Here is a 12,219-nt window from a genome sequence, read left to right on the forward strand (position 1 = left end):
GTGAAAATGTGAGTCCAGCTTGGTTAGCTCCTCTGATTATTTCTTTTTTTTTGATATATTTATTGATTATGCTATTACAGTTGTCCCATTTCTGACCCTTCACTCAACTCCACCCTGCCCACCCCCTCCCTCCCACATTCCCCCCCTATAGTTCATGTCCATGGGTCATACTTATAAGTTCTTTGGCTTCTACATTTCCTACACTATTCTTACCCTCCTCCTGTCTATTTTCCACTTATCATTTATGCTATTTATTCTCTGTACCTTTCACCCCCTCTCCCCCTCCCAATCCCCTATTGATAACCCTCCATGTGATCTCCATTTCTGTGGTTCCATTTCTGTTCTAGTTGTTTGCTTAGTTTGCTTTTGTTTTGGTTTTAGGTGTGGTTGTTAATAACTGTGAGTTTGCTGTCACTTTTACTGTTCATATTTTTTATCTTCTTTTTCTTAGGTAACTCCCTTTAACATTTCATATAAGAAGGGCTTAGTGATGATGAACTCCTTTAACTTGACCTTATCTGAGAAGCATTTTATCTGCCTTTCCATTCTAAATGATAGCGTTGCTGGATACAGTAATCTTGGATGTAGGTCCTTGCCTTTCATCACTTGAAATACTTCTTTCCAGCCCCTTCTTGCCTGTAGGGTCTCTTTTGAGAAATCAGCTGACAGTCTTATGGGAACTCCTTTGTAGGTAACTGTGTCCTTTTCTCTTGCTGCTTCTAAGATTCTCTCCTTCTGCTTAATCTTGGCTAATGTGATTATGATGTGCCTTGGTGTGTTCCTCCTTGGGTCCAGCTTCTTTGGGACTCTCTGAGCTTCCTGGACTTCCTGGAAGTCTATTTCCTTTGCCAGACTGGGGAAGTTCTCCTTCATTATTTGTTCAAATAAGTTTTCAATTTTTTGTTCTTCCTCTTCTCCTTCTGGCACCCCTATAATTCGGATGTTGGAACATTTCAAGATGTCCTGGAGGTTCCTAAGCCTCTCCTCATTTTTCTGAATTCTTGTTTCTTCATTCTTTTCTGGTTGGATGTTTCTTTCTTCCTTCTGGTCCACACCATTGATTTGAGTTCCAGTTTCCTTCGCATCACTATTGGTTCCCTGTACATTTTCCTTTGTTTCTCTTGGCATAGCCTTCATTTTTTCATCTAGTTTTCAAACAAATTCAACCAATTCTATGAACGTCTTAATAACCAGTGTTTTGAACTGTGCATCCGATAGGTTGGCTATCTCTTCCTCGCTTAGTGGTATTTTTTCTGGAGCTTTGAAGTGTCCTATCATTTGGGCCGTTTTTTTTTTTTTTTTTGTCTTGGTGCATCTGTTACTTAAAGGGGTGGAGCCTTAGGTGTTCCCTGGGGCTGGGTAATGCTGGTCACTGCGCTGTGACGCTGTGCTGTGACGCTATATGTGGGGGAGGGGCCGAGAGGGAGCAATGGCGCCCACTGCACTCTCCACCGGAGTTCAGGCACTGCCTCTGCTACTCACAATCAAATTGGGCCCATCTGGTGCTGGTTCCTGAGTGGGTGGGCTTGTGCATACTCTAGGCCCCTGTGGGTCTCTCCAACGACCTCTCCTGTGAGGCTGGGAGTCTCTCCTGCTGCCGCCCCAACGCCCACGGGCATTTTCAATCAGAGGTTTGAGGCTTTATTTCCCTGCGCTGGAGCCCTGGGATACACGGTCTGCTTTGCTCCCTGACGTTTGTCCCGGTTTATCTGTGCGCGAGTGTGGGGCCGCAGGGTGCTACCTGCTGCTCTGCCTGCCCCGTTCTCCGCCACTCTGAGTCCAGCCCTCTCGGTTTATCTGTGCGCGAATGTGGGGTCACAGGGTCTGCTAGTGGTAGGACTGCCTGCCCCTTTCGTCCCACACTCCACCAGTCTTGGTCCCGCCACGGCCACGCGAGTCCTCTCTGCCCCGGTGCCCGTCTCCGCCCCTCCTGCTGGTCTGGATGTATGTTTCTTTTTTATCTACTTGGTGTCTGACTTCCTTGCCATTCGATTTTCTGTCAGTTCTGGTTGTGCGAGGAGGCGCAGTGTGTCTACCTACGCCACCATCTTGGTTCTCCTCCTCTGATTATTTCTAAAGGGAGTTGGAAATCTGTATTTTGATTGGAAATTTCTCAGTTTATAAAAATGTAAAACTAAACAATATATCATTTACATCTAAAGTAAAACTGTGGATGAAGTGTGGGGATGATAAACATAAAATTCAGCATACTGGGGACCTCTTGGGGGTAGAGGGGACATGCTTGGCAGGGTCATCCCGGGGCTCAGCAGCGTTGGGATTGATCTATTTCATAAGCTGGGAGAACATGTGCTACAGATGTTTATTACATGATTCTCTATGCCTTATATGTACATTACATGTTTTCTTTGGAATGCAATCCATGGACTCCACAGTAAATTATTTTAAAACCACCTGGAGGCCAGATAAAACCTGCTTGCATAGGACATCTAGTCCCTCGCCTCCAGTTTGTGACTCCTGTTCTATGGCTCAGGTAACAATATCCCCATTTCACAGATGAGGAAGCTGGGACTCCCAGGGTTTAAGCTACTTGTCCAAGGTCATACAGCTCTCACTGACAGCTGTGGTTTGGGTTCTCCCAGAAGCAGAGCCTAAGACAAGGGTCAGAGGGCAGGTGGTTGGGAGGTGAACTCTAGAAACAGCTAGGGGACAGGAAGTAAGACAGAGAAGAGAAGGAAGCCCACAGAGGATGTGTCATCAACAGTGGCTGTGGGCAGCTAGAGCTCAACACTGCTGGAGACCTCTGGGAGATAGCATAGAACACGCATCTCCAAGCTCTCTACAGATGAGGGAGCAGGGAGTTTATACACCCTCCCCATCAGCACTAGTTCAAGGCTGCTCCAGGAGGTGTTAATTCCCCTGGTATTCCTTGCCTGCTGCCAGTGAGGGCAGAGTGGATCTGGGACCAGAGAGAGCCCTCAAGAAAGGGATGTAGGGCTGCTGGCAGATGGAAGTCAGGCAGGTATGCACTAAAGGGGTCAAGGTGAGAAGATAGAGCAGGACACAGATGACAATTTGCTGCTATGCTTGGGAACCCAGGTTGCTGGGCTTCCTACACTATGATGCCATTTACCTGCTCAAATTGACTTTCTGAGTAGCTTCTTATGCCACACCTGCTAAAGAAGAATCTCACGGGGAGTGGGAGAAAAGTACAAGCAGATGTGTTTTCAATGTCCAACATAATTCTCATATATATTAAAATCTAAGCCTAGGATATAAAGCTCTGACTTTTAGCCTGCAATTCAAAGTCGCTACCACACTCAGATCTCAGCCTTCCCTTCCTGCTCCAGTCCTGGCCCCCAGTCTACAGTGCCCTTAACCTGCTGGATTAGCTCGCTGAGGATCAGCTGGCCCTGGGAAATGTAATACTTGCAGAAAAGTTCATGTGCAGCAATTTCAGACTTGTGGGATTTAAGAAACTGTCTAAATTGAGGATTTCTGAAATTACTGCACTTATCTCTTTTTGGCCTTAAGATTTCTTTTTATAAATTGAGATGATGGAAATGTTTCTCTCTTCCAGTGAGAGTCATAAAGGGAACCAATTCCATTCCGTAACCCAAAACACAGGCCTTAATTTTCCATTTCCTCAGTAAAGCTGTTAATCTCTAAACCTGAGCTGATAGTCCCCAGCGTGGACATCAAAAGAAGCTAAATGCTCTTCCTGCTTCCCTGGGGTCTATCTGAACTTAACCGTGTAAAACAGACATGGGTAACTTCCTTGAGATTATTATGGGTCCTTTAAGACAAGAGATGTCTTTGCACTTTGTTGTACGTTTATGAGCATCTACCATATGCCAGGCACAGTGCTGGATCATGGGGATGAAGAAGTGAGTGAGCACCAGCCCTGACTTGGGGAACCTCAGGGTGGCTAGGGAGACAATGGAGCGGATTATTTCCTTATCATACTGTGCATGCAATGGCTGATAGGGGGATGTCAAAGTGTAAGGGGGTAACTCTGACCGTGGTGTCTTGGCCCCATGAGTTACTGAGGGATGCAGTGGTTATATACTCAATCACCTTGCCAGGGGAAGAATACAGAATATGTTTCTGACAGTTTCTACACTAGTCCCTGCCTCACTCTTTCCAGACTCATTTCTAAAGACCACTGATGAGAGAAAACTGAGCACAAAATGCTTCAGAGGTTCATCTTTTGCTTTTCTACTGACCTTTCAGGATTTCTGCATTTATGGGGAGAACACCCTAGTTGGGTGACAAGGTGTCTGTAACACTTAATACTCTTCTGTTCAACAGGAAGTTCCCAGCAATAGCAGGGCTCAGCATAAAGCTCCTTCCAGCCAGAGAGGCATGTAATTACCCACATCAGCCCCTAGAGGGTGTGGATTTCATCACTCCTTCAGAAGAGGAAGGGACTTGATTCAAGAGATACAAGAGTATCTCCTTTAGGTGGGTCTGAAAGTTCTCCTGACATAGCACAGAACAAGATTTTATGGGTGAAGGGGTCCATGGAACACCATTGCCTAGACACCCTTTATGAAAAGTTTTATGATCTGGTAAGTCTGAGAACATGCATGGTGTTGTGGGGGTTCCAACAGGATAGATGGAGATCCATATAAAGACACTACTGACTTTGTTAAAGAGTTTAATGTTTTCTTAAGGGCAAAGGCCACAGAAATGTTCCTGTTTGGTGTGGATTTCAGAGATAAATTTAGTCATGTTCCAGCATGAGTACCAGGGATGGAGACTCAGGCTTCTGGCACGGCCAAGTCCACAGAGAAGAGGGTGCCAGTGCTACCATTTATACTGTCGGAGGCCTCTGCCAACATCAGAACCTGGAGTCATCAGGTTCCTTGGGGTCATTACATTCCTCTGGTTCATCTAGACTGTGCTGAACATTCTGGCTACAGCTAGTCTGCTCAATTCCCACAAGAAACTGCTACAAATCAACCTAGCCCCTTCTGAGTATTAACTGCTGGATCAAGCCTGTGGAAGACCAAATCCTCAGATTTATCATCTTCCCTAGAAATGGTTCCCAAACTTGGCTGCCATTGGAATTTCCAGTAGAGCTTTAAGAAATACTCACATCCAAAAGATGCCTAAGTCATTGGTATAGGGTATGGCTTGGGCATCAGGATATATTTAAACTCTTCCCCAGTTGATTCTAATGTGCAGCCAAAGTTATGACCACTGACCCAGAAGCACCAGGCAGTGGGCTCCATTCACTGTTTCCTTTAATACAAACAATGCACTTTCTGTTAAAGGTTCTGAGAGCCCCTGAAGTAAAAACCCCCATGTAACCCAATGTTTCCCAAACTTATTTAATAATGGAATGCTTTCATCTCCCAACACTTACTGACATCAGGGAAAATAGCATCGTGCAGAACATGCTTTGGGACGTGCTGGGACAGAGCACTGTACAGGGTATAGGAGTCCACAGGTAGTGAGAATAAGTGGCCTACAGAAGCAGAAGATCATCCTGATATTTGCCCATGATGGAAGGTGATATAATTAATCAAAATATTTGCTTTCTGCCCTGTCTGCTGTGGCTCAGTGGATTGAGTGCTGGCCTGTGAACCAAAGGGTAGCTGGTTCGATTCCCAGTCAGGGCACATGCCTGGGTTGCAGGCCGGGACCCTGGTGTGGGGCGTGTGAGAGGCAACCACATATTGATGTTTCTCTCCCTCCCTTCACCTCAGTCTAAAAATAAATAAATAAAATCTTTTAAAAAATATTTGCTTTCCCTCTATATTGACCTCTGGCTTGGCCATATGACTTGCTCTAGCCAAAGACATGTGTTCCTTATGGGCAGAAGCCTTAAGAGCCATTGTCTGATGTCACTGAGTTCTCTGTTTTCCTTTTATTATGAGACAGCAAAATCTCAGATACAGGCTGCTCGGCCAACCTGGGTCCCAGAGTGAAAGGGACATGAAAAAGAACCACAGCCAATCCCTAGTGGACATGTACTTTGAATCAAAAATAAACCTTGTGGTTGTAAGCCACAGAGATCTTTGGGTTACTTGTTCCCACAGCATAACTTAGTTTATGTTGACTGGTGCACCCTTGGAAACAGTGCTGGTAACATGCTTGCTCTTGCACAAAGTGCTAAAAATTTAGGCTGAGTATTCAGATCTTTGAATTATTTGAATTTTTGCTTGTGAGCGTGTATTTCATTAAAAAATGACTGGTTTAAAAGTGCTTCAAGTTTTGCTGTCATATTGACCCTCTTAGATGAAATCTTCCTTCTGCTCAGGCTGGCAGGGTCAATAGGATGCTTTAAGCACATTCTTTGCTCAAGCAAGACAACAAAATGTCTTTCCCAGAGGAGATGCCCAACCTTTTAAAAATATCTTTTCAGAACTTGGATGTGCAGAAAGAAGTGCTTTAGGGGACATGGCTTTAAAACCAGGGGATGTTATTTTTTGGTCTCTGCCCAACACAAATAGGCTCTGGGTCACTCACCTGGAGGGGAAATGTCTCAGTCAAAATGTCAAGGCAATAACTTCCACAAGACCTTTCAGTTTTGTGCTCTGGGGAAAATTAGGCAGTCCAGAATAATGTATATCCACCCTCTGGAAAGATCCAAGAACAGCATGGAGCTCATCCTTTTGCTGGTTCACTTAAGCTAGCTGAATTGACCCCCTATGAAAACATCTCCCTTAATCACCTCTCATGGTGCCTGTAATTCTATCATTACAGTTTTCTTTCTCTGGCCTCCCAAATGCTCTATTATGGAGCTTAACAAAGTGGAATCCATGAAGCTGTTGACTTGTGAATAGGAATGTGTGATTGGCATCAGGTTTGAGGATCTAAAGGGTAGTATTATGGGATGGAAGTAAGCCAGAGGAGTCTCCGGGAGCTGTTCCTTCTTGAACCAGGCAAGGGTGAGGCTAAGATGTGAATGAGCCTGGCACCACAGGCCTGGTCAGGGCTTAGCAATGAGTGTGGCCGAGATCCAGCTGGTATGTTCTGTGGCACATAAACCTGTTGTTAAAATACTGAAATAACTCCTTTATGTTGTAACTAGTTGCTGTCATTTTTGGATTAAAGCCTTGCTGGTGGAATCCCAGGCACAGTGACAAGTGGCTAGGAAAGTGACCTAGCCACTTTCTAAGGTCAAACTCCACCCCTCCCACCTGCCACCAAAAAACAAAGGGAATGGAATCTCCTGGTCACCAGACAACTCAAAAGGATTTGTTTTTGTTTTTGGCTTTTTTCCCAGATGAGAGCAAGGCCCATGGGAATGGAACCTAGGCAGTGGGTACCAAAAAGTGAAACAGAGGCACAGAGGGAAGTGGAGGAGGGAGGAGGCCAGACACAGACTTCTCCAGCTTCTCTATGTGCAGAGGAGTCACCCTGAACTTTGAAGAGGAACATGGCAGCATTAAGCTGTTATTGAAATCTGGGGAAGAATAAGTCTATCAGATGCTTGTACTCAACAGGTTTTCATTGATGCCAGAGCAACCAACGTACTCAGGGTGAAATATCTGGGTGACAAGTGGGAGGCCTTTTAAAAGGCACTAAAAAACTAAAGAGTATCCAGAATACATAAAGAGCACCTACAAATCAGTAAGATGACAGCTAGTCCACTAGCCACTGGGGCAAAAGACTTGAAGACACACCTTTAACAAGAGAATGTCCAAATGGCCAATAAGTGTATGTAAGGAGGCTCAACCTTTTACTGATCAGGGAAAGGCAAAATAACACCATAGGGAAAGGCAAATTAACACCACAGTGAAAGCCCTCTACGCACCCAGCAGAATCACCAAAATGAAAGACAGACAATACAGGAGTTTTCAAGGATGTGGAGCACCTGAAATGTACATATGTTGGAAGAGCATGGATGAATCTCACCAATGTAACACTGAAGGAATGAAGCCAGACACAAACATTACATACTCTAGGATTCCGTTCCTATGAAGTTCCAAGGCAGACAGGTAGGACTCAGGAAAGTGCGTTATGTAAGCCGAGGATAGGAAGTGACTAGAAAGGGCACAACAGGGGCTTCTGTGATGCTGGTACTAGGAGCTTCTTGACTTGAGTGCTAGTTTCATAGATGCTATCAGCTAGCAACACCCATGAAGCTTACCACTTAAGATTTGTGCACTTTTCTGTATGTCTGTAATACTTTAGTAAAAATTAAGGGAAAAACCTTCAAGAAGATATTTCTGTGTTAATTCCCTCCATTTTCACATGTCTGAGGGCAGAAAAAGTATCAAAAGACATATCTTTCATGAAAAATATTTACTCAGCTACACTCTCATTCTTCTCAGAAACACTGCAGGAACAATGACATCTGCTAACATACAGCTCTCAGAAAAGAATGTGCATGGTGTGCCGAATCTCTGCATGGACAAGTGAGAGGACTCTGAATTGTTTGTGTGTCCCCTTCGGGCTCACATTTAACAATCATTTACCCAGTACCTGAAGAGTGCCAGGAGCTTTCACCTATATATTTCATGTCACACTCCAAACAAGCTGTGCAGGACAGCTGATGACCCACACTTTACAGAGAAGGATGCCCGGGCTGGTAGAGGGTGGACAGCTTTCAGGGGGCATGTGGCCATGCGCCAGAACTGGGATGTAAGCTCTTACACATCTGACTCTGAGTCTAGTGTTCCTCCGTCAGGTCACAGCTGCCTGTTCGCATTAGACCAAAAGTTCTGAAACTTGAAAGGAAAGGAAATTCTAAATCAAGCACCATCTTTGTTTAATGATAAATTGTTTCCCTTCCATTGTCTCTTTCTGTTTAACTCACACACACACAAGTGCAGTCGCTGTCAAAGCAGTCTGCATGCAGACCTGGGGACCAGGTGTCCCAGGGGCCCACAGGCTGTTGGGGTGGGTTATGGGGAAAGGCAGACTGGGACCATGTCCACACAGGGTAAGTTGTGGCTATGGCGAGGGGACAGAATGCCTGGGAACAGGTGCCAGCATCAGCCTCCCAGAGGTCCAACTGCTCAAGTCCATCCACACCTAAGTTGGTTGAAGCTCTTACTCTTACTTCCTCCAGACACCCAGGATCCACACATTCCTTCTACTCCTGTCCTCAGAGAAAGACCCAACCACTCTTGATGTGTTACTTTTGCCAAGACTCCAACTTCCTCCAAGCCTCAATGTTTTGATCTAGGAAATGGAAAATCTGGACAATGTGGATTTCACAGCCCATTTCAGTTTTTATATTTGGGAGTTTCTCAGACCTCATTGAAGGCAAAACACCCAGGCTCCATTCCTGAAAATTCTAGATGGGGTCCAGGTTCAGGTTGGAGCTGGGGCCTCTGTATATTATAATACAATCCTTGAGCAACTGTCTGATGCCTATTAAAGTTAACTCTTCTGTGGCCATGGGTCCCAACATGACTAAATTACTACTTTTAAACACTTCCCAGAAGATTTCCATGAGTAGAAAGGTGTGAAAAACACTAGACCCTAGTGAAGACAATTTCCGCTGGCCCAAGCTCCCTTAATTAGCACCACATCTACCTAACTATGCCTCAGTGTCCCTATGCATGAAGTGGTAATCATGGCTTTGTGGAGCCTCTAATGGGCAGGCAGAGGTACAGTAGTTTCCTGGAATGGCATGGCAGGGCGCCCGATCCTAGACCCCCATCAGAGAGAATTCTAGGCTGTATCTCCTGATAAGGCAGGGGTAGGAAGGGGGGAGGCAGGCAAGCCCAGCCTCACCTCATAAATCACAAGCCAGGAAATACAGGGCAGACACCTTTGCCTCAATATATACTACACATTAGATGCTTTGCTGGTGTCCCACAAGGGAATTTTGTGAAGTGAGGGGCCAGGAAGAGGGGTGGACAATTAATATAAATAAAACCTTGGGCCAGCTCTCCCCCAGGTCTTCCAGCTCCACAGGTTTCATGCAGGAAGTGGAAATACAGCTGCTGCCTCTTCTTCTTTTGTTTTATTTTTTCTTTTCTTTTGAGGAGGAGCATTTGGCTCTGGATTTGAAGGTACACAAAAGGCCCTCAAAAAGGAGACAGAAATCTATTACCCTCCTGGCCAGCAACAGCCCTACCTGAAGCTGGGCTAAGGGCAAGGGATAAGAAGCCATCCCAGAGGGCCTTGGGGAGGCCTCTTCGAGGGGAGCAGAGACGTTGCTCGTCCAGTTCCTTGAGGGCCTGCTGACTCCAGGAAAGGGCTTCCAGGGGACGTTTTTGCCCCAGGAAATCCAGGACAGTGGGTTTATTTTCATGCTCCCCACCAGCCAGCAGTCCAGCTGAGGAACCACTCGGGGATGTCTGGGGAGCAGTGAAATGTTGGCATTCGGTTGTGACCCTGGTTGAAGACTCCAGTGAAGCTGAAAGCCTAGCCCTTTGCCCCCCACCAGAAGGGCCACCTTTGTCTATTTCACCTGCCCAGAATGGCAGGGCTTTGACTCCTCTAGACAAAGGTTCCATATAGGTGACAGCAGGCCCCGGCCAAACTTTCTTCTGCCTAATTAACAAAGATGACGCCCATTTAGGAAACACTCACTCTGTGGCAGGCAACATGTTGATGCTGTGCACGCATAAGAGGCAGTTTCTCCTAATGGTTAAGAACTCAGATCTAGCATTGCCTAGCTGTGTGACCTTGGCCATATAATTTTACCTCTTTGGGCTAGGGTTTCCCCAGCTGCAAAATGTGGGTAATGTGGCTGCTTTGAGGATTCAATAAAACCATGTATATCAAAAACAGCACTTGGCACACAATCAGTGCTCCTAACACAACAGTTATCTGTATTATGTCTTAGGTTGTGATATGATTATATATTGGTTAGGGTCTTGCCAGCTGCTATTGTAAATAACCCCCAACAATTTAGTAGTTTTACAAATATTATTTTTCTCACATGCTCCAATACTGCTGTTTCTGGTTGGCACACAGCTCTCCTCCATATGGTGATTCAGACATCCAGGCTTGGACTGTGGAGTAGTCCACATCTAGGAGGAAGTTGAAAGAGATAATGAAGATACATCTGCTTCTTAACTGCACTAGCCTGGAAGAGACACACATCCCTTCCACTCATATTTCATCAGTGAGAACTAGTCACCTAAGGGCGGGGAGTGCTGAGAATGCCATCCCTGGCTGGGCAGCCACTATCCAACTCTATACTATGGAAGAGGGAGTACAAGCCATAACCACCACCTATCATTTAAGGATAAAGGTGCTGAATCTCAAAGATGAACTCACACAAGGTAGAGCAATTTGTACATAGCAGTGCTAAAATCTGAACACATACCTGTCTGCTTCCTAAACTTCAGATCTTTTTATCAAGCAGTTCTGTCTCTGCCTGGGGCACCAAATGTCCTCCAGTCTGAGCCAGGTCCTTCAACTCATGGGAAGGAAAGAATGAAGATTTGACTCTGAAGCTGTGATAGCACCAGCCACATGATCCAAGCAGCTTCAAGGGTCACAGTAGATGCTGGAGATTGCTGCCATTGGGATGGATGGAGCAGAATGGAGGGAACCCAGATAATGGCCAATGTTTAAGGCCCCAATGGGCAAGATCCCAGCTGACAGCCAGACCCTAATCCTGAAAGTGGTTGTGGGAGAAGTATAACAAGTTAGAAAAGGAAGTGTGGGAAGCGAGGAAGGCAAAACCCACTGGACTAAACCAGCATGTGTCTTCTGGAGGGCTCATCCCTGAGCTGGGGGCAGCCAGGAGAGGCTGGGAATAGTGTGTGAAGATGTCATGGTTCTCCCAGAAGCAGACTGGAGGCAAGTGCTTAAGCATAAGTCATTTATTTGGAAGGTTATCCTAGGAAATACCAGTAGGGGAGGGAGTGGCTGTTATCAATCACATGAGCTGAACTCTGTAGGGAACTACAGCCTGGTCATACTGGGGAACTCCAGGGGACAGTACAGGAGTGTCCAACCTTATGGCATCTCTGGGCCACACTGGAAAAAGAAGAGTTGCCTTGGGCCACACATTAAATACACAAACACTAATGAAAACTTATGAGCAAAAAAAAAGGCCCTTGCATAATTTTTGTAGTATCTGACACCACAGATAAGCAAAAAAGTCCTCACATAATAACTTTAATTATGCAGTGGCCCTTTTGATAATCTTTTTTAAATTTTTAATTTTTAAAATATATTTTTATTGATTGTGCTACTATAGTTTTCCCATTTTTCCCCCTTTACTCCCCTCCACCCCACACATCCCCTCCCACCTGCATTCCCACACCCCTTAGTTCATGTCTGTGGGTCCTATATATAAGTTCTTTGGTTTCTACATTTTCTATACCATTCTTA

The 12,219-nt window shown here is 45.4% G+C and overlaps 1 protein-coding gene across 1 annotated transcript in view; it reads right to left on the reverse strand.

Annotated features, from left to right (window-relative positions):
• ATP2B2 (ATPase plasma membrane Ca2+ transporting 2) overlaps positions 1-10,904 on the reverse strand; it is a 459,739-nt gene extending 448,835 nt beyond the window's left edge. The window contains exon 1 of the mRNA XM_045192219.3: positions 10,814-10,904. The gene's annotated coding sequence lies outside the window, so the exon portion shown is untranslated. The remainder of the gene's footprint in view (positions 1-10,813) is intronic.
• Positions 10,905-12,219: the final 1,315 nt, after the last annotated feature.

This window comes from Desmodus rotundus, chromosome 8 (assembly GCF_022682495.2).
Source record: "Desmodus rotundus isolate HL8 chromosome 8, HLdesRot8A.1, whole genome shotgun sequence".
Lineage (NCBI taxonomy): Eukaryota > Metazoa > Chordata > Mammalia > Chiroptera > Phyllostomidae > Desmodus > Desmodus rotundus.